Raw genomic sequence first — 9,965 nt, 5'->3', positions numbered from 1 at the left:
TGATTGCGTATAAAAATTCAAAAATTAACGTTGCGAATAGGGAATTAGACGGCGCTCTCTACGTCAGAATGGCCGAGCGGTCTAAGGCGCCAGACTCAAGGCGTTGAAAACCTTGTCTTCTTCGTTAAAGGAGACGTGTGAATTCTGGTCCTCGTAGGAGGGCGTGGGTTCGAATCCCACTTCTGACAACAACGTTTTTTATTAAATTAAATGATTGCGTTTAAAAATTCAAAAATTAACGTTGCGAATAGGGAATAAGACGGCGTTTTCTACGTCAGGATGGCCGAGTGGTCTAAGGCGCCTGACTCAAGGCGGTGAAAACCTTGTCTTCTTCGTTAAATGGAGACGTGTGAATTCTGGTCCTCGTAGGAGGGCGTGGGTTCGAATCCCACTTCTGACAACAACGTTTTTTTTAAATTAAATGATTGCGTATAAAAATTCAAAAATTAACGTTGCGAATAGGGAATAAGATGGCGTTCTCTACGTCAGGATGGCCGAGCGGTCTAAGGCGCCTGACTCAAGGCGGTGAAAACCTTGTCTTCTTCGTTAAATGGAGACGTGTGAATTCGGGTCCTCGTAGGAGGGCGTAAGTTCGAATCCCACTTCTGACAACAACGTTTTTTTTAAATTAAATGATTGCGTTTAAAAATTCAAAAATTAACGTTGCGAATAGGGAATTAGACGGGGCATTGTATGTCAAGATGGCCTAGCGGTCTAAGGCGCCAGACTCAAGGCGTTGAAAACCTTGTCTTCTTCGTTAAATGGAGACGTGTGAATTCTGGTCCTCGTATGAGGACGTGGGTTCGAATCCCACTTCTGACAACAACGTTTTTTTTAAATTAAATGATTGCGTATAAAAATTCAAAAATTAACGTTGCGAATAGGGAATTAGACGGCGCTCTCTACGTCAGGATGGCCGAGCGGTCTAAGGCGCCAGACTCAAGGCGTTAAAAACCTTGTCTTCTTCGTTAAATGGAGACGTGTGAATTCTGGTCCTCGTAGAAGGGCGTGGGTTCGAATCCCACTTCTGACAACAACGTTGTTTTTAAATTAAATGATTGCGTATAAAAATTCAAAAATTAACGTTGCGAATAGGGAATTAGACGGCGCTCTCTACGTCAGAATGGCTGAGCGGTCTAAGGCGCCAGACTCAAGGCGTTGAAAACCTTGTCTTCTTCGTTAAATGGAGACGTGTGAATTCTGGTCCTCGTTGGAGGGCGTGGGTTCGAATCTCACTTCTGACAACAACGTTTTTTATTAAATTAAATGATTGCGTTTAAAAATTCAAAAATTAACGTTGCGAATAGGGAATAAGACGGCGTTCTCTACGTCAGGATGTCCGAGCGGTCTAATGCGCCTGACTCAAGGCGTTGAAAACCTTGTCTTCTTCGTTAAATGGAGACGTGTGAATTCTGGTCCTCGTATGAGGGCGTGGGTTCGATTCCCACTTGTGACAACAACGTTTTTTTAAAATTATATGATTGCGTATAAAAATTCAAAAATTAACGTTGCGAATAGGGAATTAGACGGCGCTCTCTACGTCAGGATGGCCGAGCGGTCTAAGGCGCCAGACTCAAGGCGTTGAAAACCTTGTCTTCTTCTTTAAATGGAGACGTGTGAATTCTGGTCCTCGTATGAGGGCGTGGGTTCGAATCCCATTTCTGACAAAAACGCTTTTTTTAAATTAAATGATTGCGTATAAAAATTCAAAAATTAACGTTGCGAATAGGGAATTAGACGGCGCTCTGTACGTCAGGATGGCCGAGCGGTCTAAGGCGCCAGACTCAAGGCGTTGAAAACCTTGTCTTCTTCTTTAAATGGAGACGTGTGAATTCTGGTCCTCGTATGAGGGCGTGGGTTCGAATCCCATTTCTGACAAAAACGCTTTTTTTAAATTAAATGATTGCGTATAAAAATTCAAAAATTAACGTTGCGAATAGGGAATTAGACGGCGCTCTCTACGGCAGAATGGCCGAGCGGTCTAAGGCGCCAGACTCAAGGCGTTGAAAACCTTGTCTTCTTCGTTAAATGGAGCCGTGTGAATTCTGGTTCTCGTAGGAGGGCGTGGGTTCGAATCCCTTTTCTGACAACAACGCTTTTTTAAATTAAATTATTGCGTTTAAAAATTCAAAAATTAACGTTGCGAATAGGGAATTAGACTGGGCTTTCTATGTCAGGATGGCTGAGCGGTCTAAGGTGCCAGACTCAAGGCGTTCCTCGTTAGATGGAGACGTGTGATTTCTGGTCTACGAATGAGGGCGTGGGTTCGAATCATACGTCTGACAACAACGCTTTTTTAAATTTAATGATTGCGTATAAAAATTCAAAAATTAACGTTGCGAATAGGGAACTAGACGGCGGCTCTTATATCAGGATGGCCGAGCGGTCTATACGCCAGCATCAAGGCGTTGAAAACCTTGTCTTCTTCGTTAAATGGAGACGTGTGAATTCTGGTCCTCGTATGAGGGCGTGGGTTCGAATCCCACTTCTGACAACAACGTTTTTTTTAAATTAAATGATTGCGTATAAAAATTCAAAAATTAACGTCGCGAATAGGGAATTAGACGGCGCTTTCTACGTCAGGATGGCCGAGCGGTCTAAGGCGCCAGACTCAAGGCGTTGAAAACCTGGTCTTCTTAGTTAAATGGAGACGTGTGAATTCTGGTCCTCGTATGAGGACGTGGGTTCACATCCCACTTCTGACAAAAACGCTTTTTTAAATTAAATGATTGCGTATACAAATTCAAAAATTAACGTTGCGAATAGGGAATTAGACGGCGCTTTCTATGTCAGGATGGCGGAGCGGTCTAAGGTGCCACACTCAAGGCGTTCCTCGTTAGATGGAGACGTGTGATTTCTGGTCTACGAATAAGGGCGTGGGTTCGAATCATACGTCTGACAACAACGCTTTTTTAAATTTAATGATTGCGTATAAAAATTCAAAAATTAACGTTGCGAATAGGGAATTAGACCGTGCTTTCTATGTCAGGATGGCCGAGCGGTCTAAGGCGCCAGTCTCAAGGCGTTAAAAACCTTGTCTTCACCGTTTGATTTAGACGTGTGAATTATGTTCGTCGTATGAGGGCGTGAGTTCGAATCCCTTTTCTGACTAAAATGCTTTTTTTAAATTAAATGATTGCGTATACAAATTCAAAAATTAACGTTGCGAATAGGGAATTAGACAGCGCTTCCTACGTCAGGATGGCCGAGCGGTCTAAGGCGCCAGACTCAAGGCGTTGAAAACCTTGTCTTCTTCTTTAAATGGAGACGTGTGAATTCTGGTCCTCGTATGAGGGCGTGGGTTCGAATCCCATTTCTGACAAAAACGCTTTTTTTAAATTAAATGATTGCGTATAAAAATTCAAAAATTAACGTTGCGAATAGGGAATTAGACGGCGCTCTGTACGTCAGGATGGCCGAGCGGTCTAAGGCGCCAGACTCAAGGCGTTGAAAACCTTGTCTTCTTCGTTAAATGGAGACGTGTGAATTCTGGTCCTCGTAGGAGGGCGTGGGTTCGAATCCCACTTCTGACAACAACGTTTTTTTTAAATTAAATGATTGCGTATAAAAATTCAAAAATTAACGTTGCGAATAGGGAATAAGATGGCGTTCTCTACGTCAGGATGGCCGAGCGGTCTAAGGCGCCTGACTCAAGGCGGTGAAAACCTTGTCTTCTTCGTTAAATGGAGACGTGTGAATTCGGGTCCTCGTAGGAGGGCGTAAGTTCGAATCCCACTTCTGACAACAACGTTTTTTTTAAATTAAATGATTGCGTTTAAAAATTCAAAAATTAACGTTGCGAATAGGGAATTAGACGGGGCATTGTATGTCAAGATGGCCTAGCGGTCTAAGGCGCCAGACTCAAGGCGTTGAAAACCTTGTCTTCTTCGTTAAATGGAGACGTGTGAATTCTGGTCCTCGTATGAGGACGTGGGTTTGAATCCCACTTCTGACAACAACGTTTTTTTTAAATTAAATGATTGCGTATAAAAATTCAAAAATTAACGTTGCGAATAGGGAATTAGACGGCGCTCTCTACGTCAGGATGGCCGAGCGGTCTAAGGCGCCAGACTCAAGGCGTTAAAAACCTTGTCTTCTTCGTTAAATGGAGACGTGTGAATTCTGGTCCTCGTAGAAGGGCGTGGGTTCGAATCCCACTTCTGACAACAACGTTGTTTTTAAATTAAATGATTGCGTATAAAAATTCAAAAATTAACGTTGCGAATAGGGAATTAGACGGCGCTCTCTACGTCAGAATGGCTGAGCGGTCTAAGGCGCCAGACTCAAGGCGTTGAAAACCTTGTCTTCTTCGTTAAATGGAGACGTGTGAATTCTGGTCCTCGTTGGAGGGCGTGGGTTCGAATCTCACTTCTGACAACAACGTTTTTTATTAAATTAAATGATTGCGTTTAAAAATTCAAAAATTAACGTTGCGAATAGGGAATAAGACGGCGTTCTCTACGTCAGGATGTCCGAGCGGTCTAATGCGCCTGACTCAAGGCGTTGAAAACCTTGTCTTCTTCGTTAAATGGAGACGTGTGAATTCTGGTCCTCGTATGAGGGCGTGGGTTCGATTCCCACTTGTGACAACAACGTTTTTTTAAAATTATATGATTGCGTATAAAAATTCAAAAATTAACGTTGCGAATAGGGAATTAGACGGCGCTCTCTACGTCAGGATGGCCGAGCGGTCTAAGGCGCCAGACTCAAGGCGTTGAAAACCTTGTCTTCTTCTTTAAATGGAGACGTGTGAATTCTGGTCCTCGTATGAGGGCGTGGGTTCGAATCCCATTTCTGACAAAAACGCTTTTTTTAAATTAAATGATTGCGTATAAAAATTCAAAAATTAACGTTGCGAATAGGGAATTAGACGGCGCTCTGTACGTCAGGATGGCCGAGCGGTCTAAGGCGCCAGACTCAAGGCGTTGAAAACCTTGTCTTCTTCTTTAAATGGAGACGTGTGAATTCTGGTCCTCGTATGAGGGCGTGGGTTCGAATCCCATTTCTGACAAAAACGCTTTTTTTAAATTAAATGATTGCGTATAAAAATTCAAAAATTAACGTTGCGAATAGGGAATTAGACGGCGCTCTCTACGGCAGAATGGCCGAGCGGTCTAAGGCGCCAGACTCAAGGCGTTGTAAACCTTGTCTTCTTCGTTAAATGGAGCCGTGTGAATTCTGGTTCTCGTAGGAGGGCGTGGGTTCGAATCCCTTTTCTGACAACAACGCTTTTTTAAATTAAATTATTGCGTTTAAAAATTCAAAAATTAACGTTGCGAATAGGGAATTAGACTGGGCTTTCTATGTCAGGATGGCTGAGCGGTCTAAGGTGCCAGACTCAAGGCGTTCCTCGTTAGATGGAGACGTGTGATTTCTGGTCTACGAATGAGGGCGTGGGTTCGAATCATACGTCTGACAACAACGCTTTTTTAAATTTAATGATTGCGTATAAAAATTCAAAAATTAACGTTGCGAATAGGGAACTAGACGGCGGCTCTTATATCAGGATGGCCGAGCGGTCTATACGCCAGCATCAAGGCGTTGAAAACCTTGTCTTCTTCGTTAAATGGAGACGTGTGAATTCTGGTCCTCGTATGAGGGCGTGGGTTCGAATCCCACTTCTGACAACAACGTTTTTTTTTAAATTAAATGATTGCGTATAAAAATTCAAAAATTAACGTCGCGAATAGGGAATTAGACGGCGCTTTCTACGTCAGGATGGCCGAGCGGTCTAAGGCGCCAGACTCAAGGCGTTGAAAACCTGGTCTTCTTAGTTAAATGGAGACGTGTGAATTCTGGTCCTCGTATGAGGACGTGGGTTCACATCCCACTTCTGACAAAAACGCTTTTTTAAATTAAATGATTGCGTATACAAATTCAAAAATTAACGTTGCGAATAGGGAATTAGACGGCGCTTTCTATGTCAGGATGGCGGAGCGGTCTAAGGTGCCACACTCAAGGCGTTCCTCGTTAGATGGAGACGTGTGATTTCTGGTCTACGAATAAGGGCGTGGGTTCGAATCATACGTCTGACAACAACGCTTTTTTAAATTTAATGATTGCGTATAAAAATTCAAAAATTAACGTTGCGAATAGGGAATTAGACCGTGCTTTCTATGTCAGGATGGCCGAGCGGTCTAAGGCGCCAGTCTCAAGGCGTTAAAAACCTTGTCTTCACCGTTTGATTTAGACGTGTGAATTATGTTCGTCGTATGAGGGCGTGAGTTCGAATCCCTTTTCTGACTAAAATGCTTTTTTTAAATTAAATGATTGCGTATACAAATTCAAAAATTAACGTTGCGAATAGGGAATTAGACAGCGCTTCCTACGTCAGGATGGCCGAGCGGTCTAAGGCGCCAGACTCAAGGCGTTGAAAACCTTGTCTTCTTCTTTAAATGGAGACGTGTGAATTCTGGTCCTCGTATGAGGGCGTGGGTTCGAATCCCATTTCTGACAAAAACGCTTTTTTTAAATTAAATGATTGCGTATAAAAATTCAAAAATTAACGTTGCGAATAGGGAATTAGACGGCGCTCTGTACGTCAGGATGGCCGAGCGGTCTAAGGCGCCAGACTCAAGGCGTTGAAAACCTTGTCTTCTTCGTTAAATGGAGACGTGTGAATTCTGGTCCTCGTAGGAGGGCGTGGGTTCGAATCCCACTTCTGACAACAACGTTTTTTTTAAATTAAATGATTGCGTATAAAAATTCAAAAATTAACGTTGCGAATAGGGAATAAGATGGCGTTCTCTACGTCAGGATGGCCGAGCGGTCTAAGGCGCCTGACTCAAGGCGGTGAAAACCTTGTCTTCTTCGTTAAATGGAGACGTGTGAATTCGGGTCCTCGTAGGAGGGCGTAAGTTCGAATCCCACTTCTGACAACAACGTTTTTTTTAAATTAAATGATTGCGTTTAAAAATTCAAAAATTAACGTTGCGAATAGGGAATTAGACGGGGCATTGTATGTCAAGATGGCCTAGCGGTCTAAGGCGCCAGACTCAAGGCGTTGAAAACCTTGTCTTCTTCGTTAAATGGAGACGTGTGAATTCTGGTCCTCGTATGAGGACGTGGGTTCGAATCCCACTTCTGACAACAACGTTTTTTTTAAATTAAATGATTGCGTATAAAAATTCAAAAATTAACGTTGCGAATAGGGAATTAGACGGCGCTCTCTACGTCAGGATGGCCGAGCGGTCTAAGGCGCCAGACTCAAGGCGTTAAAAACCTTGTCTTCTTCGTTAAATGGAGACGTGTGAATTCTGGTCCTCGTAGAAGGGCGTGGGTCCGAATCCCACTTCTGACAACAACGTTGTTTTTAAATTAAATGATTGCGTATAAAAATTCAAAAATTAACGTTGCGAATAGGGAATTAGACGGCGCTCTCTACGTCAGAATGGCTGAGCGGTCTAAGGCGCCAGACTCAAGGCGTTGAAAACCTTGTCTTCTTCGTTAAATGGAGACGTGTGAATTCTGGTCCTCGTTGGAGGGCGTGGGTTCGAATCTCACTTCTGACAACAACGTTTTTTATTAAATTAAATGATTGCGTTTAAAAATTCAAAAATTAACGTTGCGAATAGGGAATAAGACGGCGTTCTCTACGTCAGGATGTCCGAGCGGTCTAATGCGCCTGACTCAAGGCGTTGAAAACCTTGTCTTCTTCGTTAAATGGAGACGTGTGAATTCTGGTCCTCGTATGAGGGCGTGGGTTCGATTCCCACTTGTGACAACAACGTTTTTTTAAAATTATATGATTGCGTATAAAAATTCAAAAATTAACGTTGCGAATAGGGAATTAGACGGCGCTCTCTACGTCAGGATGGCCGAGCGGTCTAAGGCGCCAGACTCAAGGCGTTGAAAACCTTGTCTTCTTCTTTAAATGGAGACGTGTGAATTCTGGTCCTCGTATGAGGGCGTGGGTTCGAATCCCATTTCTGACAAAAACGCTTTTTTTAAATTAAATGATTGCGTATAAAAATTCAAAAATTAACGTTGCGAATAGGGAATTAGACGGCGCTCTGTACGTCAGGATGGCCGAGCGGTCTAAGGCGCCAGACTCAAGGCGTTGAAAACCTTGTCTTCTTCTTTAAATGGAGACGTGTGAATTCTGGTCCTCGTATGAGGGCGTGGGTTCGAATCCCATTTCTGACAAAAACGCTTTTTTTAAATTAAATGATTGCGTATAAAAATTCAAAAATTAACGTTGCGAATAGGGAATTAGACGGCGCTCTCTACGGCAGAATGGCCGAGCGGTCTAAGGCGCCAGACTCAAGGCGTTGAAAACCTTGTCTTCTTCGTTAAATGGAGCCGTGTGAATTCTGGTTCTCGTAGGAGGGCGTGGGTTCGAATCCCTTTTCTGACAACAACGCTTTTTTAAATTAAATTATTGCGTTTAAAAATTCAAAAATTAACGTTGCGAATAGGGAATTAGACTGGGCTTTCTATGTCAGGATGGCTGAGCGGTCTAAGGTGCCAGACTCAAGGCGTTCCTCGTTAGATGGAGACGTGTGATTTCTGGTCTACGAATGAGGGCGTGGGTTCGAATCATACGTCTGACAACAACGCTTTTTTAAATTTAATGATTGCGTATAAAAATTCAAAAATTAACGTTGCGAATAGGGAACTAGACGGCGGCTCTTATATCAGGATGGCCGAGCGGTCTATACGCCAGCATCAAGGCGTTGAAAACCTTGTCTTCTTCGTTAAATGGAGACGTGTGAATTCTGGTCCTCGTATGAGGGCGTGGGTTCGAATCCCACTTCTGACAACAACGTTTTTTTTTAAATTAAATGATTGCGTATAAAAATTCAAAAATTAACGTCGCGAATAGGGAATTAGACGGCGCTTTCTACGTCAGGATGGCCGAGCGGTCTAAGGCGCCAGACTCAAGGCGTTGAAAACCTGGTCTTCTTAGTTAAATGGAGACGTGTGAATTCTGGTCCTCGTATGAGGACGTGGGTTCACATCCCACTTCTGACAAAAACGCTTTTTTAAATTAAATGATTGCGTATACAAATTCAAAAATTAACGTTGCGAATAGGGAATTAGACGGCGCTTTCTATGTCAGGATGGCGGAGCGGTCTAAGGTGCCACACTCAAGGCGTTCCTCGTTAGATGGAGACGTGTGATTTCTGGTCTACGAATAAGGGCGTGGGTTCGAATCATACGTCTGACAACAACGCTTTTTTAAATTTAATGATTGCGTATAAAAATTCAAAAATTAACGTTGCGAATAGGGAATTAGACCGTGCTTTCTATGTCAGGATGGCCGAGCGGTCTAAGGCGCCAGTCTCAAGGCGTTAAAAACCTTGTCTTCACCGTTTGATTTAGACGTGTGAATTATGTTCGTCGTATGAGGGCGTGAGTTCGAATCCCTTTTCTGACTAAAATGCTTTTTTTAAATTAAATGATTGCGTATACAAATTCAAAAATTAACGTTGCGAATAGGGAATTAGACAGCGCTTCCTACGTCAGGATGGCCGAGCGGTCTAAGGCGCCAGACTCAAGGCGTTGAAAACCTTGTCTTCTTCTTTAAATGGAGACGTGTGAATTCTGGTCCTCGTATGAGGGCGTGGGTTCGAATCCCATTTCTGACAAAAACGCTTTTTTTAAATTAAATGATTGCGTATAAAAATTCAAAAATTAACGTTGCGAATAGGGAATTAGACGGCGCTCTGTACGTCAGGATGGCCGAGCGGTCTAAGGCGCCAGACTCAAGGCGTTGAAAACCTTGTCTTCTTCTTTAAATGGAGACGTGTGAATTCTGGTCCTCGTATGAGGGCGTGGGTTCGAATCCCATTTCTGACAAAAACGCTTTTTTTAAATTAAATGATTGCGTATAAAAATTCAAATATTAACGCTGCGAATAGGGAATTAGGCGCTGCTCTCTACGTCAGGATGGCCGAGCGGTCTAAGGCGCCAGACTCATGGCGTTGAAAACCTTGTCTTCTTCGTTAAATGGAGACGTGTGA

The 9,965-nt window shown here is 43.1% G+C and overlaps 26 non-coding genes across 26 annotated transcripts; all 26 read left to right on the top strand.

Moving 5' to 3' along the window:
- The first annotated feature begins 62 nt into the window (after positions 1 to 62).
- On the top strand, positions 63 to 188 carry TRNAL-CAA (transfer RNA leucine (anticodon CAA)). Its single transcript has 2 exons — positions 63 to 100; positions 143 to 188. It is a non-coding gene; the product is annotated as a tRNA-Leu (tRNA).
- An 85-nt stretch (positions 189 to 273) lies between these two features.
- On the top strand, positions 274 to 400 carry TRNAL-CAA (transfer RNA leucine (anticodon CAA)). Its single transcript has 2 exons — positions 274 to 311; positions 355 to 400. It is a non-coding gene; the product is annotated as a tRNA-Leu (tRNA).
- Positions 401 to 695: 295 nt separating this feature from the next.
- On the top strand, positions 696 to 822 carry TRNAL-CAA (transfer RNA leucine (anticodon CAA)). Its single transcript has 2 exons — positions 696 to 733; positions 777 to 822. It is a non-coding gene; the product is annotated as a tRNA-Leu (tRNA).
- An 84-nt stretch (positions 823 to 906) lies between these two features.
- On the top strand, positions 907 to 1,033 carry TRNAL-CAA (transfer RNA leucine (anticodon CAA)). Its single transcript has 2 exons — positions 907 to 944; positions 988 to 1,033. It is a non-coding gene; the product is annotated as a tRNA-Leu (tRNA).
- Positions 1,034 to 1,117: 84 nt separating this feature from the next.
- Positions 1,118 to 1,244, top strand: TRNAL-CAA (transfer RNA leucine (anticodon CAA)). The gene is made up of 2 exons: positions 1,118 to 1,155; positions 1,199 to 1,244. It is a non-coding gene; the product is annotated as a tRNA-Leu (tRNA).
- A 296-nt stretch (positions 1,245 to 1,540) lies between these two features.
- TRNAL-CAA (transfer RNA leucine (anticodon CAA)) lies at positions 1,541 to 1,667 on the top strand. Its single transcript has 2 exons — positions 1,541 to 1,578; positions 1,622 to 1,667. It is a non-coding gene; the product is annotated as a tRNA-Leu (tRNA).
- Positions 1,668 to 1,751: 84 nt separating this feature from the next.
- TRNAL-CAA (transfer RNA leucine (anticodon CAA)) lies at positions 1,752 to 1,878 on the top strand. Its single transcript has 2 exons — positions 1,752 to 1,789; positions 1,833 to 1,878. It is a non-coding gene; the product is annotated as a tRNA-Leu (tRNA).
- A 700-nt stretch (positions 1,879 to 2,578) lies between these two features.
- TRNAL-CAA (transfer RNA leucine (anticodon CAA)) lies at positions 2,579 to 2,705 on the top strand. The gene is made up of 2 exons: positions 2,579 to 2,616; positions 2,660 to 2,705. It is a non-coding gene; the product is annotated as a tRNA-Leu (tRNA).
- Positions 2,706 to 3,195: 490 nt separating this feature from the next.
- On the top strand, positions 3,196 to 3,322 carry TRNAL-CAA (transfer RNA leucine (anticodon CAA)). Its single transcript has 2 exons — positions 3,196 to 3,233; positions 3,277 to 3,322. It is a non-coding gene; the product is annotated as a tRNA-Leu (tRNA).
- An 84-nt stretch (positions 3,323 to 3,406) lies between these two features.
- Positions 3,407 to 3,533, top strand: TRNAL-CAA (transfer RNA leucine (anticodon CAA)). Its single transcript has 2 exons — positions 3,407 to 3,444; positions 3,488 to 3,533. It is a non-coding gene; the product is annotated as a tRNA-Leu (tRNA).
- A 295-nt stretch (positions 3,534 to 3,828) lies between these two features.
- On the top strand, positions 3,829 to 3,955 carry TRNAL-CAA (transfer RNA leucine (anticodon CAA)). Its single transcript has 2 exons — positions 3,829 to 3,866; positions 3,910 to 3,955. It is a non-coding gene; the product is annotated as a tRNA-Leu (tRNA).
- Positions 3,956 to 4,039: 84 nt separating this feature from the next.
- Positions 4,040 to 4,166, top strand: TRNAL-CAA (transfer RNA leucine (anticodon CAA)). The gene is made up of 2 exons: positions 4,040 to 4,077; positions 4,121 to 4,166. It is a non-coding gene; the product is annotated as a tRNA-Leu (tRNA).
- An 84-nt stretch (positions 4,167 to 4,250) lies between these two features.
- Positions 4,251 to 4,377, top strand: TRNAL-CAA (transfer RNA leucine (anticodon CAA)). Its single transcript has 2 exons — positions 4,251 to 4,288; positions 4,332 to 4,377. It is a non-coding gene; the product is annotated as a tRNA-Leu (tRNA).
- A 296-nt stretch (positions 4,378 to 4,673) lies between these two features.
- Positions 4,674 to 4,800, top strand: TRNAL-CAA (transfer RNA leucine (anticodon CAA)). The gene is made up of 2 exons: positions 4,674 to 4,711; positions 4,755 to 4,800. It is a non-coding gene; the product is annotated as a tRNA-Leu (tRNA).
- An 84-nt stretch (positions 4,801 to 4,884) lies between these two features.
- TRNAL-CAA (transfer RNA leucine (anticodon CAA)) lies at positions 4,885 to 5,011 on the top strand. The gene is made up of 2 exons: positions 4,885 to 4,922; positions 4,966 to 5,011. It is a non-coding gene; the product is annotated as a tRNA-Leu (tRNA).
- Positions 5,012 to 5,712: 701 nt separating this feature from the next.
- Positions 5,713 to 5,839, top strand: TRNAL-CAA (transfer RNA leucine (anticodon CAA)). Its single transcript has 2 exons — positions 5,713 to 5,750; positions 5,794 to 5,839. It is a non-coding gene; the product is annotated as a tRNA-Leu (tRNA).
- Positions 5,840 to 6,329: 490 nt separating this feature from the next.
- TRNAL-CAA (transfer RNA leucine (anticodon CAA)) lies at positions 6,330 to 6,456 on the top strand. Its single transcript has 2 exons — positions 6,330 to 6,367; positions 6,411 to 6,456. It is a non-coding gene; the product is annotated as a tRNA-Leu (tRNA).
- Positions 6,457 to 6,540: 84 nt separating this feature from the next.
- On the top strand, positions 6,541 to 6,667 carry TRNAL-CAA (transfer RNA leucine (anticodon CAA)). The gene is made up of 2 exons: positions 6,541 to 6,578; positions 6,622 to 6,667. It is a non-coding gene; the product is annotated as a tRNA-Leu (tRNA).
- Positions 6,668 to 6,962: 295 nt separating this feature from the next.
- On the top strand, positions 6,963 to 7,089 carry TRNAL-CAA (transfer RNA leucine (anticodon CAA)). The gene is made up of 2 exons: positions 6,963 to 7,000; positions 7,044 to 7,089. It is a non-coding gene; the product is annotated as a tRNA-Leu (tRNA).
- An 84-nt stretch (positions 7,090 to 7,173) lies between these two features.
- Positions 7,174 to 7,300, top strand: TRNAL-CAA (transfer RNA leucine (anticodon CAA)). The gene is made up of 2 exons: positions 7,174 to 7,211; positions 7,255 to 7,300. It is a non-coding gene; the product is annotated as a tRNA-Leu (tRNA).
- An 84-nt stretch (positions 7,301 to 7,384) lies between these two features.
- On the top strand, positions 7,385 to 7,511 carry TRNAL-CAA (transfer RNA leucine (anticodon CAA)). The gene is made up of 2 exons: positions 7,385 to 7,422; positions 7,466 to 7,511. It is a non-coding gene; the product is annotated as a tRNA-Leu (tRNA).
- A 296-nt stretch (positions 7,512 to 7,807) lies between these two features.
- Positions 7,808 to 7,934, top strand: TRNAL-CAA (transfer RNA leucine (anticodon CAA)). Its single transcript has 2 exons — positions 7,808 to 7,845; positions 7,889 to 7,934. It is a non-coding gene; the product is annotated as a tRNA-Leu (tRNA).
- An 84-nt stretch (positions 7,935 to 8,018) lies between these two features.
- On the top strand, positions 8,019 to 8,145 carry TRNAL-CAA (transfer RNA leucine (anticodon CAA)). Its single transcript has 2 exons — positions 8,019 to 8,056; positions 8,100 to 8,145. It is a non-coding gene; the product is annotated as a tRNA-Leu (tRNA).
- Positions 8,146 to 8,846: 701 nt separating this feature from the next.
- Positions 8,847 to 8,973, top strand: TRNAL-CAA (transfer RNA leucine (anticodon CAA)). Its single transcript has 2 exons — positions 8,847 to 8,884; positions 8,928 to 8,973. It is a non-coding gene; the product is annotated as a tRNA-Leu (tRNA).
- A 490-nt stretch (positions 8,974 to 9,463) lies between these two features.
- On the top strand, positions 9,464 to 9,590 carry TRNAL-CAA (transfer RNA leucine (anticodon CAA)). Its single transcript has 2 exons — positions 9,464 to 9,501; positions 9,545 to 9,590. It is a non-coding gene; the product is annotated as a tRNA-Leu (tRNA).
- An 84-nt stretch (positions 9,591 to 9,674) lies between these two features.
- On the top strand, positions 9,675 to 9,801 carry TRNAL-CAA (transfer RNA leucine (anticodon CAA)). The gene is made up of 2 exons: positions 9,675 to 9,712; positions 9,756 to 9,801. It is a non-coding gene; the product is annotated as a tRNA-Leu (tRNA).
- Positions 9,802 to 9,965: the final 164 nt, after the last annotated feature.

The sequence above is a fragment of the Leiobunum rupestre genome, chromosome 3 (assembly GCF_980474605.1).
Source record: "Leiobunum rupestre chromosome 3, qqLeiRupe1.1.hap1, whole genome shotgun sequence".
Classification (NCBI taxonomy): domain Eukaryota; kingdom Metazoa; phylum Arthropoda; class Arachnida; order Opiliones; family Sclerosomatidae; genus Leiobunum; species Leiobunum rupestre.
Note: the sequence above shows the minus strand (reverse complement) of the source record. Positions and strands in the feature narration are given on the sequence as shown.